Genomic DNA, 24,899 nt, shown 5'->3' on the forward strand with positions numbered 1-24,899 from the left:
CACCACTTCTCCATCACCCCGTCCCATCGTCCGTTTCCAGGACCTTGTTACAGGGTCTGTCAAGCCCAAGGCTGACAGGCTGACGTTCCTCACTTGGCCGGGTTCTGGAAACCTCGGGCTCATTTGCCAGGCAAAATTAATGAGAAAAGAAAGACTTAAACGAGATAATAATTTATGACTTCCACTCGGCCCGTCTCCCGCTCCCCACGCATCGCGAGGCATTTCATTTGAAACTACACTCCGTCCAGGCCCAGGGAAGACAGGGCGGCGCCCGGGCCCAGGCGTGCGGGTCCCCGCCTCGCCGGCTACACAGGGCACGCTCTGGGCTCTCCAGCATTCAGAACGCCCCAAATTCTCAAGCCCAAAGCAGCACACTGACCACATTTTTGTGAATTCTGCACCGTTTGTCCTGCAGCTGGCTTTCCTGGGCCCCGGGCCCTGATGCGCCTTCTCTCTCCTCCCTGCCCTCGCCATCACCACTCCCCAAAATACAAAGGAGAAGAATGTAATGGAAAAGCCAGCAACGCGGCAGCAAAATAAACCTCTCCTAATGGCTACCAAACTTGCTGAGTGTCAGTTATAGTGACTTTGTGCAGGGAGTCGGTAATAATCACGCAGCTCGGAGACAAGGCCCCTCTCCGGCAGGAGCCGACGTGACAGGGCCTGGAAGGCAGGTGCTACTGTAATTAGCTATTGTTTGACTATCAAAAGTCAGCGCTGATTAAAGCCACTAAGCACAAGTGCACTATTTTATTTCAAAGAATATTATGAACTGCACGCTGGGGCCCTTTCAGAGAGGGCCTTCCTTCCACAGCCGGCTACGGGCCCATGCCAAGCAGTAATCAAACGCAAAATCTGCATAAACCTTCAGGGTTTAATTCAAGCAGAGACCTTTCATTAGAAATATGTTACTTTATGAAATCTGGTCGCCAGCAAGGGGAGAAAAATGTGACTTCTTAAGAAAAGTGAATGGCACCTCTTTAGTGATTAACCCGAGATTAATGGAGGTCCCCACTGCTCGGCCTGAGTCCGTTTCGTTGCTAATTCATTTAGGTACCATTTCAGATACGCGTGATGAAAGTTACCTGCCAGGGCGTCAGGTTTTGGCAAGCGAGGATAGCCATTACGGTCAAAGCCCAATGCACTTTTTCTTAAAGAAGCTTTGAAAAGTGTCTTGTATTAGTCTTTCTTTCTTTCTTTTTTAGGGACTTTCTATTTAATGTACTCAATTAGTTAAAAATTTGGATCCTAATTCATGAATCAGAGATTGACGTGACTGTTTCCCCTCAGCTCCGCACGCTGAGTCCACGGCGAGGGGCTGCACTTGGACACACACCCACGCACACGCACACATGTGTACACACATGCATACACACCCACTCATATGTGCACGGGGCGCACACATGTGCACACATGGACACATCCACTCACCCACACTCATGACACCCCACATACGCGCACCCAACCCACATGTGCGTACACACACATGCACACCCACTCATACACACATATGTCCACAGGGGCATGCACATGCGCACACATCTACCCACCCACACTCACGTATGCATGTACCCACACGCACATGCAGACATGTGCGCACACACATGCATACACACTCATATATGCACATGTATACAGGGGCACACACATACACACACATCTACCCATCCACACTCATGTATGTATGCACCCATACACATATGCACATGTGCACACACTTACATGTGCACACATGCACGCGCACACACACATGAGGTCGCATGAGAACACATGAGGTCAGATGGCTGCTGGGAATGCCACAACGTGCTCAGTGCAGGGGTCCCCCACTTATAAACTCTTCACCAGCACCGACTGCCTACATTTAGGGCCCCTGACCATGTCTCTTGCTGCATTTCCCATTGCTCTGCCCTCCTCTAAGCCTCAGACAGACAGAACAGCCTGCAACTTCCTGAATGCTGTTCCTCATGCTATTCCATGCTGCTGGGCCTTTGCACATTCTGTTCCCTCTTTGGAAACGCCCTTCCTTGGACAATAACTGATGGTTTTCTACTCCACCTTTTAGATCCTGCCCAAACCTTCCCCACCAGGAAGACTTCTGCAACCCCTGCCCCACGCCTCCCTTCAAATGGCCTGGTTGCTCCCTCTTTGCCCTCCAGCACCGGTGAGCTCTTGCTACATCATCTGATTTAGTGTGAACCTCCAGACGGAGAGGGCAGGGCCACACGGGCCAGCAGGCCTCATGCGAGGTGTGGTCAATAAGCAAGTAGACAGACGGACGGATGCAGGGAGACCTTGTCTCACCCTGGACTCAGTCTAGAGGGCGGGGCCACAAGGCTTATCCCAGGAACACTGAGGGTCTCCCCTCTCGCTGCTGAGTACGCCCTGTTGACTGTAAGTCTGTCTTACCCTGTGTGTGGGGTCCCCTGCGTTGGGGCAGGGGCCACCCTGCAGGTCCGGTTGGGGGATAAGGCGTGGAGGAGAGACACTGACGCTCTCAGGGGAAACGCAGGTCCTGGCCCCACTGTGAGGGCTTCCCGTTTGTGCACTGACTGTGTGCTCTGTCATTCCTCGGCACAAGCCACAAAGACGAAGTGGCACAGCTCCACAGCACGGTCTCCGCTATTCGGCAGGTGGGAAGCCTGAGGTTCAGGGTGGCCCAACGCCCCAGGGGCCAGGCCTGGGAGCGGCAGAGTGGTGACTCCATGGGTCCCACTGTCCCCTTCACTAGCTCATGTCACACAGCCACCACCCAGAGGGCATGGGGAGCAGGAAAAGCCATTCCTTGCCCTTAGCGGGCACAGGGCAGGGAGGGTGCCGCGGCCCTGCCCATCTTGTTCCAGGCCTGGAATGCCGGCCTCCACTCCCATGGGGACGCAGCGGCCGTGGGGCCCCAGCTTGGTGTCTCCCACAGATCCAGCATCACCTGGGAGCTTCTGAATCTCCCCCAACTGATGCAAAACTAGGACGCGCAGCAAACCTATCAGTGCTTCCAAAATCCGACCCGAGTCTCAGGTGAAGCGTGAATATCGGGGGGCCCCAGGGAGCTGAGCCCCGGGAGGCGGTGTGTCCCGAGCACCTGCCATGAGCCCAGTGCCCTGCCTGCTCCCCCCACGGGCCAGACCCAGTGTGGACGGAGCAGCAGGGCCCCAGGGAGACCAACGGCACTGGCCGCTTGACACCGGCACGTGCTCAGGGGACAGCCCAGCACCCTGGGCAGCATTTATTCCTCTGTGTCCTGAGAACCGCAAGTGAATACAGGTCCAGCCCCTCAGAGACCGTGTCGCCTGGCAGAGCTGCCACCTCCACCGACGGAACCTGCAGTGCGTGCACTCGGATCCCTCATTCCCACTTCCAGCCCGGCCCTGCAGAGTCCTGTAGACAGAAGACGACAACAGGATCCCGGACCTCGGAACCTCAGTCCTCATGGAATTCACCCTGAAGAAACTGTGAGCCAGACTTCCCCTGGGTCTGAGCACCTCCTAGGCACTGGCCATCTTCAGAAGCTTCTGGAAGCTTCTGGAAGCTGCTGTCCTCCTGCAACCCACAAAGGTACTGTGCCCCAACCTAGGCAGCCCCTGGTTGGACAGCTGCCCCTGGAAGAGCTGACCCGCAGGCAGGGGTGCCTTTGGGGCCAGGAGAGTCCTTCTCATGCAGGAACCACGTCCCGTGGCAGCGGCTGTCGTGTGACTGGGGCAGGACCTAGGAGACCGTTAGTGAAGCCTATCCCACTGGCAGGACAGGAGGCTGAGGGCGGAGTGTTTGTGGAGGGGTCCGAGAAAGCAGTGCGGCTGCGGGCGCCAGTGCCCTAGGACTCCTGAGGGCCAGAGATGGGCAGACCCAGGCCAAGGTTAAGCCAGGGTGTCCTCGGCCTCTGAGGCAGGAGCAGGCTTTCCCTGCCACCCAGAACCACCTCCAGCTGACCTGGACAGACAGCCTGGCCTTGCCCCAGACCCAGAGCTGAAAGATACGCCCCTGGCTCTGTGCCAGCACCCCAGGTTCTGTGTAATCCCGGGCAGGCGGCTCCACCCTCCCGGCCTCAGTCCTCTGGCCCAGTCAATGGGCAGTAAACTGACTTATGGCCCAAGGGCAGTTCTGAGGTCAACTCTCCTGTACCTGCAGGGGTCGGGCCTGGCTCTGCCCTGGGCCAGCTATGGGTCCTTAGTGACCACAGCTTCTCGCTGCTGAGCTCAGACGGGCCACCATTTTATGTATGTGCTTGGATTTGCTTGGCAGTGAACTGAGAGTGAACTCTTTACCCCAAACTTTCCTTAGCCACTGTCTTCCTCTCTGTTCTCTGAGGTGAGAGACCCCTGGGGGCTCTGCTAGGAGCAGAAGGGTCTTCCATGAATACCCAAGAGGCCGTCTGGGCGAATCCTCTCCTGCATGGCTCCAGGGACCGGCCGGCGTCAGCTACGACCTCAGGAGGAGCCCTCCCCCCCGGGGCTCTGTCTAGCCGTAGGGGGCGGCCTCCACAACTGGGGGAACGTTTTCATCCCCTTCCTCTGGTAGGAGAGGACTGGGTTTTTAATTCTGACCTCGAGGCTCCCAGGACCCACGCGGGCCAGGATGCCCTGCGGCCTCCCTTACAAATTAGAAGAACTCCTCCAGCCTTGTCCTTCCGGCACCCGGGGTGGCCGGGCAGGCACCCCGCATGCCCTCTGCCCCCAGGCCTGTCCATCAAGGCCCTCGGCCCACAGCCTCCCTGGCCCTGTGGGTCCCAAGCTCAGTCGTGACCTTTGACAAGCCCAGCAGCCGGCCATCTGCGTGCCCCCATGGGCCTCCTCCTACAGCTCACCCAAATGTGCACTTGTGTGTCTTCTGTTCCCTGCCCAGACAGCGAGACACACGTCTGAGACCCATCTCCGAGCCCCCATCTGCAGTGCCCAGCAGGGTCCAGGTGTGGCTGGTCGCGAGAAAGGCCTGCTGGTGGATGGGAACCTTTGGCAGGTCCTGGGGCCCGAAGATTCAGGGCCTCTGCACTTCACAGGGCAGGGCCCGGCCCCCCGGGCTGGTGCCCCTATGGAGGAGGTCGAAGTAGTTGGTGGTCTTCATTTCCCTCCCAGCAGAGGAGGCAATGTCCCCCTCCAGCCCCAGGGCGGAACCCCGGGTGGAACCGAGATGAAAACAGAGCAGCCAGAATTGGACCTGCATGGAGAGCGGATGGCTGCACCCTACTCCCCTCCCCTGAGGCTAGGGGTGGGGCTGGGGGCCCCGGGCCAGGTCATCACTGCCAGCCCTGCCCCTCTGATGTTCTAGGAATGTTAGAACATTCTAGTGGCGCCAGTGGGCTCTCGGACTAGGGTGGGAGGCAGGAGGCCCACTGAGGAGCACCCTCTGGTTCACACTCCCTTTCTCTACCCCGAGCACCGCGGCGGCTGTGGTTTCTGCTGGGACTATGGGTTTTTGTTTTCTTAAAGCCGACTTCGGAAATGAAGGGCCAGGCTTTCTCGGACCTGCCCAGGTGGCCGGGGCCAACGGATCTGCCTGCCGGCCCAAGCTGGCCCCCGCGAGTCACGTGTCCCTGGCAGGACTCCTTCACCACCACAGCCTGCCCTGCACAGCCTGGGCGTCCTGTCCTCTGACACCACCGTCTAACCGTTCTCTTCTAAATGCATGTGTTAATTATCTTGCCACTGCTGTAATTTCTCCCCGTAGTCCATTAATTAAGGGGTCACAATCTGAGAGCATGTTTACCCAATAAGCTTTCTTTTTTAATTATCCTAATTGCTTGGAGACTGACAAAGACTCTCCTCTTCTCCTTCTCTTGGTGGATTAGCGGATGACAAACACACGCGCCTGTGTGCCCCACCTCCGATGCTGCATCCATGGCGTCACACGGCTCCTTCTTGGGGTTTGGTGTTCGGGGCGGCTGGCTCAAGCCCTAGGGTTCCTGGGGACACGTGGTAGTGGGGCTGTGGGCTCACACTGAGGGTCTGCTCACGGCGTGATCACACGTGTGTGCAAACGGGAGCCATGGTTGGTCATGACCTGAGGGCCTAGGGCCCAGGCCAGCAGGGCTATGGGCACCTGCTGGCTGATCCTTAGGTCAGGGGCCAGCTGGTTTTCAGGGACACCGTCAGTAAACTGCAGGCAAACCCGGTGCCAGTCTAAGCAGGACCTGAGACGACAGTCTGGCCTCCTTGTAAGGATGTTTGCTTCTGACTTGGCGTCAAGGTCCTTCATCCTCCAGATGAGTGGGGCTCCCTGTAGGCCGAGCAGGGCCCTCTGTGTCTGTGCCCCCTCCTCACTGATGCAGAGGGCGGTCTCCTGCGCCACCCCAACTTACAGAAGGAGGAGCAGGGGTTCAGGTCACCCAGCTTAGTGGGGGCGAATTCTTTAGCCACTCTGTGAAGCCCTGCTTGTTTTTGAGCAACTCTGAGTCAAGGGCCTGGATGCCCGGGAAAGTAAAATGGAGCAGCTGCTGCGGAAACAGCCAGCAGATCCCCCAAAAGTTAACCACAGAGCCCCCGTAGGACCCAGCGGTCCACTCCTGGGTACATTCCCAAGGGAACTGAAAACAGAGACTCAAACCAATACTTGAACACAAATATACATAGCAGCACTATTCACAACAGCGAAAGTGGAAACCGCCTGCACGTCCCTCAGCGGACGGAGGGATGAACAAATTGTGGGCGGTCTACACCATGGAATATTACTTGGGCACAAAAAGGAATTAAGCCCTGACGTGAGCTACAAAGTGGATGAACCTCAAAAACAGGATGCTGAGTGAAGACATTCAGACACACAAGGCCATGCGCTGTGACTGCGTTTACGCGACGTGCCAAGAGCAGGCAAACCCACAGATGGAGACGGACCCAGAGGGGCGGCTGCAGTGGCTGGGGAGTGACTACCAGTGGGCATGGGTCTCCTTGGGGTTAATGAAAACGTCCCGGGACTAGGAAGGCAGAGCTGGTGGCTGCACGTCACAAATGTACTAAATGTCATGGAAAGTTTCACTTTAAAATGGCTCATTTGTATGTTTGTGAATTTCACCTCAATAAAAAAGAGAAAGCGGGAGGCGGCCCCCAAACGCCCCATGCAGCCCAGCTCGTGTGCGGCCAGCGAGCCATCAGCTTCCCTCTGCACGGGACGGCTCCGCTCATGCCGGCCGCTCCGAGCCTCGTGGAGGACAGTGAGTTCACGCAGCTGAGGTAAGGGGAGCGACGCCAGGGAAGAGAAGCTCCCGTTACATCGTTCTGGTGGATTCGGGGTGCTGGCGTCCTCGGGCCACCTCTGCCCCGCTCTCCCGGTGTCCGGCTGTGCCGGGCAGGCCCGCCCGTTCCCTGCAAGTTCACGTCTCTTTAATAAAGATTAAGATGTCAGAGGGCCAGTGCTGCACAAAATCCCACTTTTATTAACTTCTCATTACCAGCTGAAGGGCCAGGCTTGTTTCTGAACTTCTGAAGCAGCAAGAAGAAAATGGTTATTAAATATGCATTTATGACGCCTGGAGCTTAGGGCAGTTCTCGCTGACTAAGTGAACGGGCCGCGCGCCTCCCTGGCTGGACTCAAGACAATGGGGACCTAATGAAAGGAGTGACCTTGGGGCCTGGCCTGCTGGAGCAACGGCCTGGAGCGCAGTGTGGGGAGGAGCAGGGGCCGTGGCTGCTGAGCCAGGTGGGCGCAGCACGAGGGTGGGCCTCCACGCCGTGGCGAGGGGGGCACCGAGGGGGAAGGCCCCAGGCCCACACTGGCCACGGGTCCCTGGGGCCTCAGTGGGCACTGACCACAAAGTGCGCTGGGCTGGTCAGACTGTGCGTCCCCCTAGCCAGGGTTCACCGTAGTCTCCCCTTAACCATCTGCAGCTCCCAGTCTCACCCTCCCAGGATGATCCGCCCCCCAGGGCAAGGGTTCGGAGCAAGGTGTCACAGGGCCCCCAGACCAGGAAGGGCCTCTCAGGTGGGCTCACTCCCTCTCTGCTGGCACAGGGGGCTTTGTGGGATTTGTCCACTGAACCAATGAGTGGATGAATGAATGAATGAATGAATGCTGATATCCCAGCAGCCTCTGCCACTTGACCAGTGTCACTTGTCCAAAGGATGTTGAAGACTTCTCTGTGTTTCATATTTAAATTACTTAAGGCGATACTTCCTTCAATATCCATCTCGTCCTGGCAGGCTCTCTCTGGAGCAAAGCACTGGGTTTGCCAGTGAAACGGCTGCTGTCCCCAGAGGAAGCTGGCTGGAGCCAGTGTCCGCGGGGCAGGTGACCCAGAGCCAGCAGGGAGCTGAGCTCAGACACACAGGCTGTGCTGCCCAGGGGTCCCAAAGTGAATTCTCCGACGGGATGCAAGTGCTTGGGGACCCACTGGTGGCTGCACTCTGGCTGGTTTCTTCTGGGGGCTCCGTTGGCGGAAGCCAGGTGAGGAAGCTCAGGCCCTCAGGCCCAGGGGACAGGGGCCCAGCGGCCATGTGGCATGCGCACTCTGTGCAGGTGGCCTAGCGCCATGGGAACGCAATTCCCACCACCCAGCAGGTGGTCCCATCTGGACCGGCCGGGATGGGGCCTTGCAGGAGACCAGCCACCTCTACATATTTGCACCAGAATTTGGCTGGACCTGCTTTTCCCACACCTGGGGCAAGGCCAGCAACAAAGTCGGGCAGGAGAGGGGAGGCTGAGCCTCAAACACAATCGATCGTCATGGTGTTCCACGTCATCCAACTGGGTTCTCAGAAGGGACTTCCCGTCCCTGGGCCTTCAACGCAACTGGAAACCAAACAGAAGCAGCTTCCGGTGCTGGGAGACATACCCAGGGTGGGAGAAGTGGTGACGTGCGGTGTAGAGCAACGTCAGGGTCCGAGGAGACCCTTGAGTGTGTGCAGATCGACCCCCGAGCAGAGGCCCTGCGCCCAGAGGAGCCAGTGCGCCCGCTCTGCCTCTGCCGGCCTGGTGAGCTCTCCCATACCCAGACAGACCGTCCTCTTATGCCCCCACCAAGTGTGCACTCCATGGGGCCAGTGGCTCATTCTCAAGGAGGGCAAAGAGCTTCAAAACCCGTTCCACGCCTCGCCAACAACTCGGCGGCCGTAGCCCACGGAGCCCCAGTGAGGCCAACTTCCCACTGAGCGGCCCTTGACACAGGACCAAGCCCAGTGCACTCTGGTATCTGTTACATCATCATTATTATTATGGGGCCGTCATTATCACTTTAGGGCTTCACTGAATTGCTGCGCCCCGGAGAGCACATGTGTCCGTGGGACTTGTCTCTGTGGCTCTTGTCAAGCTCTGCTCCTTTCGTGAGCCCTCGGCAGGGAGGTTAGCCTCCAGCTTATGACCCGCTTTTGGGGACAGCGTGGTCAGGAGCGGCTCGTGCCCAGGAGTGGAGACAGATGGGGGCGGGGCACCCGGGGAGGCTCAGAACCACGCCATGCGGATCCACGTCACCTCTGATTCCATGAACTGTCAGCGCCTTGCAAGACCCCCCGATTCCCACGTGCTAACAGAATAACATTGAGTCTCATGGAAGAAGAAGGGAACCCTGGGTCTTCAGGGTCTAGGGGCCCACCTGGGTCAGCAAACGCATATTTGTTGAGCAAACAGACACTTGTTGAGAAGCATCACGTCATATTGCTAAGAGGACAGAGCCAGACAAGCTGGGTTCAAACTGTGGCTCTACCTCTCACAGCTGTGTGACACCGGGCAGGTTACTTAGCCTCCCTGTGCCTCACTTCCTCACCTGTAGAACGGGCACTGATTGATCTAGGGTGTGGCCCCACAGCCAGCCTCTTCCCTTACAGCTCTGTAGCTCTGCAGCTGGTGCAAGTGCCCGAAGAAACAGCCACATAGGTGAGCAGATTCATTCTCAGTCTTTCCCCCAAGAGAACACCTGCAGGGGAGCCTTCCCTTCAGCTTCCGGGCAGCAGGGCATGTGGCTTGGAAAGGGAAGGGGTCACAGGGGTCTATAGCACTGTCCCTTCTATCCTGCCACCTTGTGGCCCAGAACAGCAGCTGAACGGGCCCCCTTTGACCAAGGAGCCAAGCAGGCCGCAGCCCAGACCCACCATCAGCTGGGCAAACCCGCCCCACGGGGGACATTTCTGAGCTGGGACCAGGGTGGAGGGTGAGACAGGCTATGAAGGAGATGCCAGTTCTCTCAGACTCTGCCTCGGTGACAGGCAGCCCACGCTGTCACAGAACCGAGCCCCCACCGTGTCACTGGAGGGGCAGACGCATCACCTGGGAGTCTGGCTCCAGAGGCGCCTGGGCAGGTCTGGCTGGGTGCAGAGTGTGGGTGGGCAGGCGGCTGTCATGTCATGTGTACCAGTCCCCCACCCAGGCCCCCCGCGCTCAATAGCCTGCACTCCGGGCCCTGTTTACCAGAGGGAGCAAAAGGCCTCTTGCTGCTGTGCAAACAGATTTTGCAAAGGCCCTGCTTTCTCACCTCCTCCAGCTTTCCAGACTCACATTATGAATTGGCGGGCTTATCGGAAGGGCCGTCTGGCAGTTAAAAGATGTTTCCACGCATTGTGAGGCTGCATGGAAACCAAGTCATGTCAGCCCCAAGGACAAAGGAACTCAAGTGTTTGAAATGCAAAAATATTTTGACCTGACTACATCATTTTTCAAAGGAAAAAAGTAATTCGCGGCTCACAATTCACTTGCTATCTCGCAGGAAGTCCTGTATTTCTTATTAACTCCCCAAGGCCTGCTTCTCTGTGTGAGAGGTCATCTCAGAGGGCCAGCGGTGAGGGACATTTATGAGTTTTCTTTCCGTCTCTTCCTGTTGTTTTTTCTTTTAGTGCAGCCTCATGTTTGTGAGGTGTTGGCCACCGGGCGGCTCTGGGCCTTATCTCCAGGGTCCTCCCAGACCAGGAACTGGAGTGGGGGACAGACTGTCTGCCCTGTGTTGCCAGGTCGGAAACCAAGGCCCCGAGAGGTTAAGTGACTTGCCCCAGGTCACACCAGTTGATGGTGGAGCCAAGACTGGAGTTCCTGTGGTGTTCTGACCCATCTGTGGACGTCCTCTCCTGGGCTCTTCAGTTCCCCATGTAATGGGAATGGGACCCCCAGGGCTTATCACCATCACTATCATCATTGCCAACATTATCATTGTCACCATTGCCATCATCACCACCATCATCACCATCACCATAACCATCATCATCATCACCACCATCATCATCATCACCATTACCACCATCACCATCATCATCACCATTACCACCATCACCATCACCACCATCACCACCATCACCACAACCATCATCAACATCACCATCACCACAACCATCATCATCATCACCATCACCACCATCACCATCACCATCACCACAACCATCATCATCACCATTACCACCATCACCATCATCATCACCATCACCACCTTCACCACCATCATCACCACCATCACCATCATCACCATCATCATCACCATCACCACCATCACCATTGCCACCATCATCACCACCATCATTACCATCACCACCATCATCATCATCACCATCATCACCATCATCACCATCATCACCACCATCACCACCATCACCTTGGTCTCACTGTGAGCCCCAAGCATGTGCCAGGTGCTATTTTAAGGGTCCCTTATGCATTGTAACTCATGCAATCACTAGCTGCAACTTTGAGGCAGGAGCTACTATTATCTCCATTTTACAGATGAGGAAATCAAGGTACCTGAGGATAAAGAAGTCCTGGGACAGAGTCTTCTGCCTCCAAGCAGCCCTTTCCTACACCAGATCTCCCGGGTCCGCAGGAAGTGGTGCAGACGGGCCTTCAGGGGCTGCTGGAGCGGCTCAGAGGAGGCCAAGTGGAGAGGCAGCCTGTGGGGTTACGGCTGAGCAGGCCCCCGAATCCTCTGAAGCTGTGTGCGGGGCCCAGCCCTCAGAGCCACAGGAATCGGGGACGCTCAGGAAGCGCTCCCCTGGATGCGGTGGGGCAGGGCCCTTGCCAGGTTCATGCAGCCAAGGCTGTTTTATCCCATTTGAAGAGGAGAGAGAGTCTCCCCTTGAGAGTGAGGATGCAGAATGGGGGCCGTGAGGGGAGTGCCGGGGAGACACAAAGTTCCCCGCCCACCGCATCATGGAGGACGGCCAAGGAGGCAAATGATGTGTCATGTTGGGAAACCAGGGGCCCAAAGAAGGGCGAGGTCTTGAGGACCATTTTAGTGACACTTTTAGAGCCAAAAGGTGATCATGAAAGAAAAACCCTGGGCTTTTAATAAGGGACACATGGGTAGCATTTGCTGTGCTAATGGGAGGCAAGACGGGACACAGCCAGACAACCAGTGAAACCCAGCTGGAGAGGTGGTGGGCGCTAGCCCAGGCCCAGGGGAGGCGCCTGGTTCTGGGGAGCACACACTTCCCCTTCAAACACCTGGAAAAGTAGAGGACCGCGGAGGGTGAGCTGGCTGGCCATCCTGCAAAATGCCTTGCAGGGGCCCCCAGGACACGGCCTCCCGTCTAAGAGCCTGGTCTGGGGTGTTTTCCGAGGGCCAAGTTTGTCACTTACTGTCTGCAGGACCTTAGGTGGGTGGGTTCACCTGTCCGAACCCCAGGGGAGAAGAGCAGCTGCTTCACAGGGCTGCCGTGAGGCCCCCAGCACCCGCCGGATGGGACCTAAGCCCGACACCTCCGCCAGGCTTGGGGACATGGCAGGGAGCTTGCAGATGTGGCCTCTGCCTCCCTGGGTCCTGGCCTAACATGGCCTGACTGCACACAAAACACACAGTCATCGTGCCCTCGGCACTGGCACTGCCCTCCCCGCATCGTGGCACCTCATGTAAACCCCTATCCTGGGACCTTCCGGCCAGTGCCTGCGTTGACCTGGGTGAGTGGGGAGAGACACTGGTCTCCCCGGGTGGGTTCTGCCTCCTGGAGGGCTGCACGTGGGCAGACACGGGACAAAGATGCCCCTGGTCCCTCCAGCCTCCCCTAGCCAGGGCGGCCGCCATGCCAGGCCTCCCTGAGGGCTGAGCTCCCTGAGCTCCTGCCTCTGCACTTCTCGTCCAAAACAGAAATACAAAGGGAGGAAATGTACTCAAAATGCCTCCCCCTCATTTTATTTTTGCAGCTCTCTGGGGTGCCCACGCTTCAGATTCTCTTCCGATAATTATCTGCCCTTTCGGGGCCTTGGGAACCCAGCGCCTCAGGTCTGGGAGGCAAGAAGAAAGTGCTGGCCTGGTTGTGGCACACATGGTGTCCTCAAGGAAACACTGACAACGTCCCCTTCACGCCTAGCCGAGTCTGGAGAAGCTGGTTTTTATGACAGCGATTGTTTCTTAGAGCCTTTGAATCTCTCCCCTTGTTCTCAGCTGATCCGTGATGAACACATCAGACTCTTTTCATGTGATAATTTTCCATCCCTGGCAACGCAAACATTTCTGCGGCTAATACTCTGAATCTTGGCCATTGCTCAGAAATAACAGAGGCAAGGTTCCAACATAAAATAATAAGTCTTGCCTTTTATTACTTAATTTATCAACACTATACTGGAGAAACATCTTGTTAACTGGGTAAGAAGAAACCGTTCACCGACGCAGCCCTGGCTGATGGAGGTGGGTGTCAGGTGGACTAATGAGTCCCGTTGGCATACAGAGAGGCTGGTGCTGAAGGAGCGCATTATTCAAAGAGGGAAATATTATTAAGTAAGAAAGCGGTACACTCACACTGAATCTGTTAAATTAAGAATCCCACCCTTTCTGGCCAAAATCAATTTGTTATCCTCACACTTTCCCCCTGTAAGTCATAGGGGATGAAAAGGAGGAATTGTCCAGAAAAATGCCTCCTTCGAATCGCCAACCTGCAGGGACGGGGCCAAGCCCACATGGCAAGACGGGGCATTTCTGCCTGGAGTGAGCAGAGCAACCAGCCCAAGAGGCTCTTGGAAGCTCATCCCACGAGGAGGAGCAGAAACTGGCAGGAGCGTTGCAGCGAGGCATCCCCAGGGGACCAGGGGCACGAGAACAAAGGCTGTGCAGGCCACCGCGCGGGTGACCTGGGTCTCAGAAGAGCCCGAACCGCGGGTGGTCGGGCAGAGACCTGGTGGAATTCAACCTCGTGCCTCCAGCACCTGGGACAGCGTCCCGCACACAGTAGGTGCTTGGTGAATATTCGTCGAACAGTGAGTGAATGAATGAATGGAGGGCGTTTTGTGACTTTTCAGAACTGGGCAGATCACCAGGCACACCCCGAAAGCGAATCAGTCCTGGTGAGTGAGGTCCCGCTGTAACCACAAACAGCCTCCAAAACTGGGAAGCCTGAAGAAAAGTCGTATTTCTCCTGCAAGTCTGGTGTGATTCACAAGGTGGCTCTGATTACGGAAATCACCTGGGGTCTATCCAGAACTTTCTGGCTGCTGCTTGGAGGGCAGAGAGCTCTGGAGGGTAGTCTCACTGGCAACCAGCTGCTAAGCCTAGAGGTGACGGGGCCTGCGTCCCTCACCGCCACTGGCCTGGCGGCTCATCCACCCACAGGTGGGCAGAAGACCCCTCCTCCTCGTCCCGGAAGCAGAGCCAGATGTCCGGGTGGACAGCACAGTGGGCGTCCACATGAAAGTAGGATGGGGCTACCTGGACCACATGGAGTTTGTAATCTAACAAACACGGCTCTCTCGTGGCCTGGCCATTCCCACTGCAGCGTTCAGCTCTTCCGCGCTTCCAGCCAGTGATCTGCCAGGCAGCGTCCAGCACTTCATGTAAGTCAATATACGTCATGACCAAAATACCACACAGAGACATTAATTTAAAAAAATCATCCCTTATATCACAGCAAAGTGACATTATTATTTCTGTACACTTCCTTCCAATCTTTTCATATATGTATGCCCTCACATGCGTATTTTATTATAAGGAGTGTACACGTGCATGCGATATGCCACTTTTTGAAAACCATCTTTTAAGAAAATTGATAGCCTTTATTTTTTAGAGCAGTTTCAGGTTTACAGAAAAATAAGTGAGAAGTAGAGCTCCCATGCATGCCCTCTCTCCCCGCCGCCCTCCCGGTTTCTCCCATTATTAACATCCCGCATTAGTGCGCTCGTTTGTTACAACTGATGAGCCAGTATCGATACGCCATCACTAACTGAACTCCACACCTGATGTCGGGGTCACTCTCGGTGGTCTGCCTTCTATGGGTTTGGACAAATGTGTCAGGTCAGGTGTCCACCATTGTACCATCATACAGAGTATCCGCACTGCCCTGACAATCCTCTGCTCCCCGCCTATTCATCCATGCCCCACCCCCCATAACCACTGATCTTTTCACTTTCTTCATCGTTTTGCCTTTTCCAGGATGTCGTAGTTGGCATCAGACGGAGTTGTATAGCCTTTCAGATGAACAATTGTTCTTTCACTTAATAACGTGTATTTAAGTTTCCTCCATTTTCTTCTGTGGCCTGAGAGCAAAGCCCTAAAAAGTGCTAGAGGTTGGGCTGGGTGGCTTCGCCCTCCTCAAGCCTGGCCCTCCTCCACTGTCCTGGGCCACCTCACTACCCGTCACCCAAAGGAAGGGCTGCCCCGGGCCATTCTTCAGTCTCATCCCGGATGCAGGGTCTCCCGAATCCTGCCCAACAAAGGAACCAGGACACCTCCCACGACCCACCTGGCACCGCCTGTCCCTGGCAACTGTCAACCAAAGATCAGAGCCTCCCTCCAAGGAGGAGAGGGTCATTCTCAAGGGCACATCGATGGAAATGGGTGAGGCTGGGGAAGCTGCGCCCGCTAGACACGGCTGCAAGAGGGAGGGCCTGTATTTTTATGTTATCCTCCTTTTTTCCTCTATGCTCGCACTTTCCTTGCCTTCCCACGAGCTCCATTCTCTATCACACACCTCAAGTGATTCTCCCACTTTAGCTTGCCACCTGGGATCCGGCCATGTGTCAGCTCCAGTGCCACCTCCTCCAGGAAGCCTGCTGCAGTAGACTGCATTACTGTCCCCACCTCCATCCCCTCTGCCACAGGACCCCATCCCTCCCGGGAGAGCCAGAGCTCATTTTCCCACCCCATGAGGTTGGCAGTGGCCACACGGTCAGCAGTGGCTGATGTGGGCAACAGCAACAGTGTACCCCTTTGAGCCGAGGCCTAAATGATTGCATGCCTTCTCCTGCTTCTTCTGCCCTCACCACAGAAACCTCACGCCCCAGACAGCCCAGTGGTCCAAGGAGGACGACAGACTGTTCAGAGCCAACCGGACCCAACCATCAGCTCGGACCCAAGCCCCGCTGAGCCCAGCCTAGATCAGACAACTCACACTCGTGTGAGGGAGAATCAGAGAGTCTTGTTTAAGAGCTGGTAGTGTTTGTTACACAGCATTATTGTGGCAACAGCTGACCGATACACCTACTTCCAATTACTCCAGGCCAATCCAGTCCTGCCTTTCTCTGAACTCAACTGTATCCACAGTTCAGCGTACTCTGAACTCGATTCCTGGAGTGTCCAGATTCGCTCCGGCTCTGTGTCTGAGAGCAGACAGCAGGCAGACAGGGGAGCACAGCACTCAAGAGCACTTGCTTTGGAGTCCTGCCGGCTGCACTTGAAGCCGTTCAAAGGGCCATGACACCAAATGTCACTTACACATGCGATTTATTTCTTGGCTGATATCCTTTCATTTTCCGGCAGGAAAAGAGAAGCACGGAATGGCTTTTTCAGTTCACCTTTGACCCTTTCTTTGATCTGCAGAGTCCTTCTCCAAATGTACTCTCCTTGTGACACATTCTCTCCTGAAGTTTGTGAGCTTCCCTCCAGCCAGATGCAGTTACAGATGGAGACGCACCAGCACAGCACTTGTGCTCCAGAAACAAACTTTATTATTTGAAATCCCAATTCTGCTCTTTGCTAGCTACGTGACCTCAGGCAAGTGTCTTTGTCTCTCTGAATTTTAATTTCCTACTATGTATGATTGATAGATTCATAGTAGCTATTCTGAATGGTTATTGTGGGTATCATACATATATATATTATATACAATAGATTATATTCATCAGAGAGGCTGCCATGCCACGGAATCGTATGGCCTCAGGCAAGTCACCTAAACTCTCCGTGCCTTAGTCTCCTACACAGAGAGGTGGGGATAGCAATACTCGTATGAGGTGACTGGGGTAAATGAGTTGATGCGCATAAAGTTGCTGGTGTAACGCAAGCATTCTATAAACAACAATGACAACATCAATAATAATAATAAGTACAGCAGCAGCAAGCGGGTTTGCAGTGCCTGGCCCACAGGGCTGTGCTCTGTAGAGGACAGGCTCGCCAGGGGCAGGCATGGCCCAATGCCACTTCTCCTCGACCCCGTGCACCTGTCTGCTCTCCTGCCTCCCCCCTCACACCCGTCCCGGCCCCCAAGCCTAAGCACAGGGTGGCATGGTCAGCCCCACAGCAGCACGACCTAGAAGGTGCTGTCGGAGCAGGGCAGAGGCTGGAGGTGGGGTGCCTGCTGCTGCCTGGCCCCACCGGGGACCCCCATCATACCACCCCTGTGGTGTCAGCGTCTGATGCAGGAAGCCAGTGCTGCACCTCAGAGGGGTCGGTGCGTGGAAGGCGAGCTGGGATGCTGATGGATCTGCCCGTCCCCAGGCTGGGGCAGGCGCCCACTCGCTCCTTCTGGCAGCAGGTGTCTTCTTACACAGCATGGGGAGGACACAGCCTTCCCTGAGGGGCCCTGCCTCCTCCGAGAGTTCCCACTCACCAGGCAGGCCTCGGAGACCCCCATATGCAGCTGGGAGGTGAGGCGCTGCAAGCAGGCGGCTTCCAGAAGCTCCAGGCAGACCTGGGAAGTGACGGAAGGTTCTGCTCCCTACTCTCAGGACCAAGGGCCTGCCCAGGGTCCCACCTGGAAACTGCGTGCCCACAGCAGGTGTGGGCCCCTGGGCTCTGAGGGGAGCAGCTGCACAGCCTGGGCCCCCAAGACCTCTACGCGGGACACCATCTGAGGCACGAGGGGACCTCGGGAGGCTGGCCCTCCCTGGAGGCCTGGGGCGCTCGACCTGCGCCCCCAGAGAGAGGGGGCACAGCTCGAAGTGACCAGGCTGTTGGAGGGCCCCACTCATGCCCCAGGGTCCAGAGCCCCTACTCACACTGCTGCCTTTTTCCCTGGAGACGGACAGGCCACCTTGACAGTATGTTTGTGTAAAAGCAGATGTCGGCATTATATTCACAATCATAATAATCCCACTAAGGAGACCCTGCAGGGCCCTTAGAGCCGAGGGGACCCCTGCGGTCTTCCCCTTTGAAAGCAGAGGTTGTGCTGGGAGGAGACGATGCCCCACCCAAACCAATGACGCCCAACTTCGCCGAGGTGTGTATCTGTGCATTTAAGGCGGGAGACACTGGATAGGCCCAGAGCGGATGTATTTTTCTCTCCTAATAGTGCGGCACGATTTAATTAACTCACTATTGTATCCACCTGAAGATTACTGAGTTTATTGACACCACCATCTGGCTCCTATAAAGCCGGTAATGTAGATAATAAATCCGCTTCATTACCCGGGGCCAGCGAGCATCCTGCTCCCAGCCGCCTCTCCCAGCGCCCTCCTGCAAGGGCCGCCCCAGCACCCTGAGGTGTCTGTGCGTCCTTGTGAACTCTGACCCCTGCAGTGTGATGACGACGCCTCGGAGGCAGGTGTCCTGACACTCAAGGCCTCACCAGCCCCCTTACCCCTAGTCAGCAACAGCAGCCGCAGGCCCTAAGGTCCATTCAGCAGGCCCCAGAGCCCCGCACTGCGTCCAACGCTATCTTGTTACCGAACTTAATGCCCGTGCAGGGTGCTCAGTACTGATTATCTCCAGTTTGCAGAGGAGGAAATGGAAACGCAGAGCATCCAGGTTCAAGGCCTGGGGCCACGATGTCCAGGGCAGAGCCATGTTCAAAGGGTGGGGTGGGGGTGGGACAGACCCGGCCCAGCCTCCCTGGGCGTCCAGCAGAAAGGAGACAGTCCTTTCACCTACTTTCCAGGGTAATGCGCATTTTCAAGTGTTGAGTGTGTCCTTTGAAACTGGTGATGTTTTATCTGCCCCTGAGATTTAAATTTGGGCAGAAAAATCTCAGCAGAGGGGTGGAAGTGGGCCTGGCCTCAGAGAGGGGTCCCCAAGTCACCTGCTCTCACACACCTGCCAGGGGCTGCCTGCCGGCTCCCTCCTCGAGGACCTGTGTCCCAGGCTATAGCCAGGAAGCCCTTCATGAGGGACCCTCCAGGGCCAGAGAGAAAACCCAGTTCATCGCTTTCTCACTAGCAAAAAGAGAGGAAAAATTAAATTCTCATTCCTCTGGCCACTCCCCCGCCATGGGACCCCTGGGCTTGGGCCAGGTCTGTCCGAACCACGCCCCTCCGGCCTGCTTGGAGCCCTCGCATCCCCAGGTGAGGGCCGGTGGAGCTGAGACGAGGCCTCTCAGACACAGGTCCCGTAGCAGGTAATAAATTACTGCGAAGGAAATTAATTACCTGCACCTCTCCCCAGCCTCATCTGATGGTTTAAGCAGATTTCAGAGATTCTTATTTTGGGGTGGGGGGAAGTGCAATCAACTCAATTTAGAGGGGGACAAAATGCAAAAAGGTGACATTTATAACGTCATCACCCAGCTGGAGCCGCCCATAACTCACCCTCAGAAACACAACCAGCCCATTAATCACCCTTATCTGTGGGGGAAGGGGCCACAGTGCCACCGCCCCACCCCACCCCCGCCCCCGCCCAGGGGGGCAAGTTCAGATGCCGAGAGGTGGTCAGAGTCCACTTGGGGCAGCCACGGAGGAGGCAACCGGAGCTTCCCGGCTGCGGCCCCTCCCAGCCTGATTTTCTGCCCCCGGGCACCAGAGCCACCAAAGTCACGCCCAAGCTGCCTCTTCAGATAAGTGTCAACAGTTGTGAAAACGGAGGCCTCCCGGGAGGGGGAGGGGCAAGGAGCCAGACACAGGTCGTCCCCAGGGAGGCGGAGGGTCCTTGGGGCCACTGGCCCAGAACTGTCTCAAGAAGGAGACCAGCGGAGGCGGCCCCTTCCGACGGTCTGCATCTTGGCCCCATTACACCTCTCCGCTTTGCGGCCTTTGATTCAGCAAAATCAAGGATGCAAACTTCTTAGGAGTACTTAGTTTCCATGGCAACCGAAGCTGACCTCAACATTATTGTTCTCAAGAGGGGACTGACTTTACTATATGTTCATTCACTGAATTAATGGACTCCCGGCTCTTTTATCAGCGACTCCCGAACAAAGGAGAGAGACGCGTCGTCAAAGGGCTTTCAGCCACTGTCCAGCCTTTTGTCCCGGGCTTACTGCGACGAAGCCAGTCTATTCAGCCCGAGATTATCAAAATCAACTCGGGGCTGTCTCTGTGGCAGCTAAACACACTTTGATTTCATAAAGACATAACTGATCCCACATGCAAATTAATAATTGCGATTGCGGGGTTCTTCGGGCTTGGGGCTCCGCTGTGATTTTTTTTTGTAAGAAAGTGCATTCGTAGGTAAACTGCAGTTGAGTGGGGGCACCTGCTTTGGGGGCTCCTGAGTGTTGCTGGCTGGGAGAGAAAGAGGAAAGAGAAAAGGATTTCTAAAACGGAACCTGGCCAGCACAGGCAAAGCGCAGCAGGGAGAGCCCAGCTTACTCTGGTCCCAGTCGGACCAGCGGAGCCCAGCGGCGCACATCAGCACCGCAGTCGGGGGCTTCGGTGTTTCCGGGTCTCCCCATCTCCTTCCAGCCGCATCCCTTTCTCTCTCTGCACCCCCGAACCCCTCAGCCACTGGGAAAATACCTCTGCTTCCTCCAAGAGAAGAACAATGCAAACGAAATAAACCACTAACGCGACACTGAGCACAAACACCTGGCCGCACAGCGCTGTGCTGAGCTGACATGGCCCAGCAAGGCCAAGAACCAGCCGCCAACTGCCAAGTCACGGCTTAGACCTCGGGGTGTGTGGCCTTCTCACGTAATTGCTGCACAAAAGACACTTAGCAGCGGCCTGTCCGGCTCCACTCCCAGCTTCCCAGTGCTCCCTGAGCTCTCCTTCCAGGCTCCGGAGTCCTCCTTCACTAGCCCCCAGGTCCTCCTGGGAGGGACCCAGGAGACCTCTGAGCCCGTTAGCAGAGGCATTCCGCACGGGCAAGGCTGTGGAAACGTCCACACACGGCCGCCCAGTGGGACAGGCCACACTCCTAACATCCAAATAATCATTTCACAAATTATCATCATTATCAATCAATCACCCTGTTTGGACAATGCCAGCCTGGGCTATCAGATGACTTTTATGACCTGTAGCATTTTGTACGTAATAACGGGGAGAGATTTATGGACCCATCACCTTCCCTCTTCCAGCCGTAGGACTTTATTAGCTCCATTTATTTTTGACTCTCCTTCTAAGCCTCGGCCCTCCCCACCCGTCCCCGAGCGCACTGGCTGGGGTGGCTAGTCTTCCAAGCTTCGGGAGAGGCACTTTGTCAGTGCTCCGTCCTAGCCCTACTGATGCAAATTCCCGATTTACTTATTTTTTGGGGGGCGGGGGGGGGCAGTGGACAAGGGGAAGAGAAGAAAAATAAAAATAAAGAAAAAGGTCACTTCCCTTTGTACGCATTTTCTCCCCCGTTGTACCGTATTAACTCGTCCTTCCTTTTCAAGATGGTCAAAGAAAACAAGATAAAGTGGGACAAAGGGAAGGCTGTTGGGGGCCTTGTGTTTCCCCTTTTCATATCACCAATGAGATTGAATCAAAATTCTTTTTAGCTGATACCATCTCCCCGGGTGGACTACACTCTTGTTAACGGATAAATTCAAGCCTTCCAGAAAGTCAAAGAATAAATTTAAGCCTTTTGCCAAATGTCTATCCTATTGGATTTTGATAAGACGGCCATTGAGCCTTAATAATGTCTTCCATCCATTTTCAGCGGGCCCTTAACACGGCTCTTTATTCGTCCCCAAAGCCTCTTCGCCCGGCCTTTTTATTACAGACTCTGGCGGGCTCTCCAGGGAGCCGGGCGACCCGGGTGATGGATGGACAACAGCTAGATTATCTCCCGCAGCTGTTTGCTCTCCCGGAGCCCGGGGCTTCCCTCTAAGTAAACAGAGGCTAAACAGACTCGGCCAGAGGGAGCAGTCCCAGAGGTCCCGGCACCGCCGCTAGAAAAGCCGACACAGCCCGACCTGCGGCCAAAGTGACTTTGGGGCAAGCGCGGGAGACGCGCCCTGGCCGCACACCGGGGCGGGCGCGAGGATGCGAGGGCACCGGGCCGGGGCGAGCACGGGCCTGAGTCTCATCAGCACCAAACCTCCGGGCTGCGCGGCCCGAGGAGGCGCCCTGGGGACAGGGGGCAGTGGGAGACGGAGGAGGATGCAAGAATTTGGGGATGAGAGGGATGGAGACGGACGCAGGAGACCGCAGGGGGCACACGGCAGACTTGGGGGGACGGAGGAGACCAAGGGACGCGCGAGACTGGGACGCGAGGGATGGAGAGGACCGAACAGAGGGGCGCAGGCGGGGAGGCGCTATGGAGGGTACCCAGGGGCGGGGCCGCCCGCCAAACCAGGAATGGCTCCGCCCCCTCTGGAGGCGGGGCCAATGCTGACGCTGCTCACAGGCTGCAGCCACTGTCACTCCGACGGGAGCCCCGCCCCGCACCGCAGACCCCGCCGCGCTGCAGGCGGGTGTGGGCGCCGCCAGCCTCCCGGGGCCCGGGCAGCCTCGGCGGTACACTCTGAACTAATGGGTTCTTCCAGCCCCTTCGGTGGCCTGGCTCTCTAGTGCTGAGATTGTGTGACTGCCGCCACCCACAAAATACCGCCTTTCCTGCATCTGTGTGTCAAGCCACTGACTATATTAATTACCGGTCGTTACCTTTCACTGATGCAGATAAAGAACAGGAGGTATAATCGTCCTAAAGATGGATAACTGAAGCTTGGAGATGTCAACTGACCGACCCAAGGCCGCACAGCGCCCCATCATATTTTTAAGGCTCCCAAATGTGCATGTCTTTGGGGAGGAGAGGCCCTGTTCAGCCAGACACAAAAATCCCAGACTGAAAACTGATAAACTGGAGTCTAAGTCCCATTACCAAGGAATCCACTACGTTAGTCTGTAAACTAGCACACTGAGGCATGTGGAGTTATGTGATAAACATACATACAGCCACAGCTGTGAGGAGCACATCTATTCGTCAGGTGGGACCTTCCGTTTGGGAAGAAGGTCAAACAAACACTGTGTTTCCTTGTCTTTCCGGCCCCTCTAGGAGCCATTTGCCTCCGCGTTTTAGCTCAGGTCTCTCTCTCAGTCCAGCCTCCTCCCTTGGTCCCTCCTGGAGCGACATGACCGGATGGGTCCAGCTCTAAACACCAGGTGTAGGTTTGTAGCCATCCCACCGGCGTGAGCTTGGGCACCCATCCGCTCACACTCGCACACCCTGGATGTCCATGATGTCTAAGTTTGGTGCGGAATGGAAAAATCCTGGGATTCAGTGGACAGTGGAGGGCCCTGCGGCAGCTTCCCAGAGTGGGGGGAGGGGTGCGGGAGGGGTGGGCAAAGCCCCCTCCAGGCAGCCCCCTCAGACGGGAGCCTGCAGGGAGGGGCCCGAGCTGGCAGTCACAGGCCTGTTCCGAAATAGAGGGCCACCAAGTCTTCTCTGGCTCTGGTGCCCAATGCCTCCCTGACTCTCGGGCCACCATGGGGGTCAGGTCTGTTCCGATTCTGTGTGGACAGGGAACCTGGTCCCTCTCCGACGGGCCTGCATGCCACGGGACTCCTGCACCAAGCTGGGCAGTTGTCAGCGGGTCCTGGCTGCATGGCACCTTGCACCCATCCTGTGAGCATCTCTCAGGAGGGACCTCTGGGCCACGTTAGCCAAGGTGCAGTGACCCCACGGTTTATAAATGAGAGAGGCCACTCAGCAAACAGCGCCGCCCCAGGGCACAGAGGACGCGCAACCCTTGTTCCTGTCCCGTCCCATCTCGTTCTGGCTCTGAGGCATCCAGCACTTGCCTTCTGACAGCCTCAACATCACACTTGACCCTTCGGACATCTGCCTGGACCCTTGTACCCTGGCCCGGCAACCGACTACTCATCCCGCCTCTGACCTCTGCCAGGCCACCCTGTTGTCCGGAGACAGCCCTGCCAGACGGTCAGTTACGTGGCAGTGGGACAAGTGACGTTCTCACGGTCTCTCCAGGAGCTGAGGCTGGAGTTGGCTGTAGGTGCCTTTTCGTGGGAAGTGAAAATACCTCAATTCCTTGAGAAGCGGGAGAGCTGTGTAAGGTCTCTTGCGTAAGGTCTTCCATTCTTTCAGGAAACACGAATTCAGTCAGAGAGGCAGGAAAAGGGAAAGGGTGCTGTCGGGATTGACCTCATGGCGCAATGAGAGCGTTTGGAGGAAGGAAGGCCTCAGGCCACCCCCGGGCAGTGGGACAGGGAGCCAACACCTTGTCCCAGCGTCTGCTCAGACCACAGTCCCTTGGGGACGGACACAGACCGTGAGTTATGCGGATGAACGAGGTAAAAAGGTCGCCCCTGCCAGAGGTCCTTCAGGAGGTCGTCGCAGGGTCAGAGGAGGTCTCCCACTGCAACGTTTTCTCCAAAATCAATGCCTCTGGGGTTGAACCTGGATAGATGGGGCAGGTCGCCTGTCCCTTACAGATAGGTCTGCCCAGATGGCAGGTCCTCCACCCCCTGTCCGTTATGGAACACTGCCCAGATGCCCCGGCTCTAACCATCGAGCCGAGCTCGCAGAGAACTTGGTAAAGTGGCAGAGCTGTTCACCTCAGAGCCGAGGAGGGGGCCTTTACTCCACCTCGAATGCTCAGCTCAAGTCACGGCTTCAGGCTCTCCCACGAGCGGTTGACAGAACCCCGCAAGCACATACTCTGTGACTGTGGCAGTAAGAGCTCAGCACTCGAGAGGGGCTGGATCACCCCGCACCCACTCCTCTCTCCACACCCGCGCCGTGCACCAAGGCCGTCTGTGCGGGAGGTGTGGATGTAACT

The 24,899-nt window shown here is 56.4% G+C and overlaps 1 protein-coding gene across 11 annotated transcripts in view; it reads right to left on the reverse strand.

Annotated features, from left to right (window-relative positions):
- PRDM16 (PR/SET domain 16) overlaps positions 1 to 24,899 on the reverse strand; it is a 347,520-nt gene that overhangs the window by 151,001 nt on the left and 171,620 nt on the right. The window lies entirely within an intron of this gene.

This window comes from Equus przewalskii, chromosome 2 (genome assembly GCF_037783145.1).
Source record: "Equus przewalskii isolate Varuska chromosome 2, EquPr2, whole genome shotgun sequence".
NCBI lineage: Eukaryota > Metazoa > Chordata > Mammalia > Perissodactyla > Equidae > Equus > Equus przewalskii.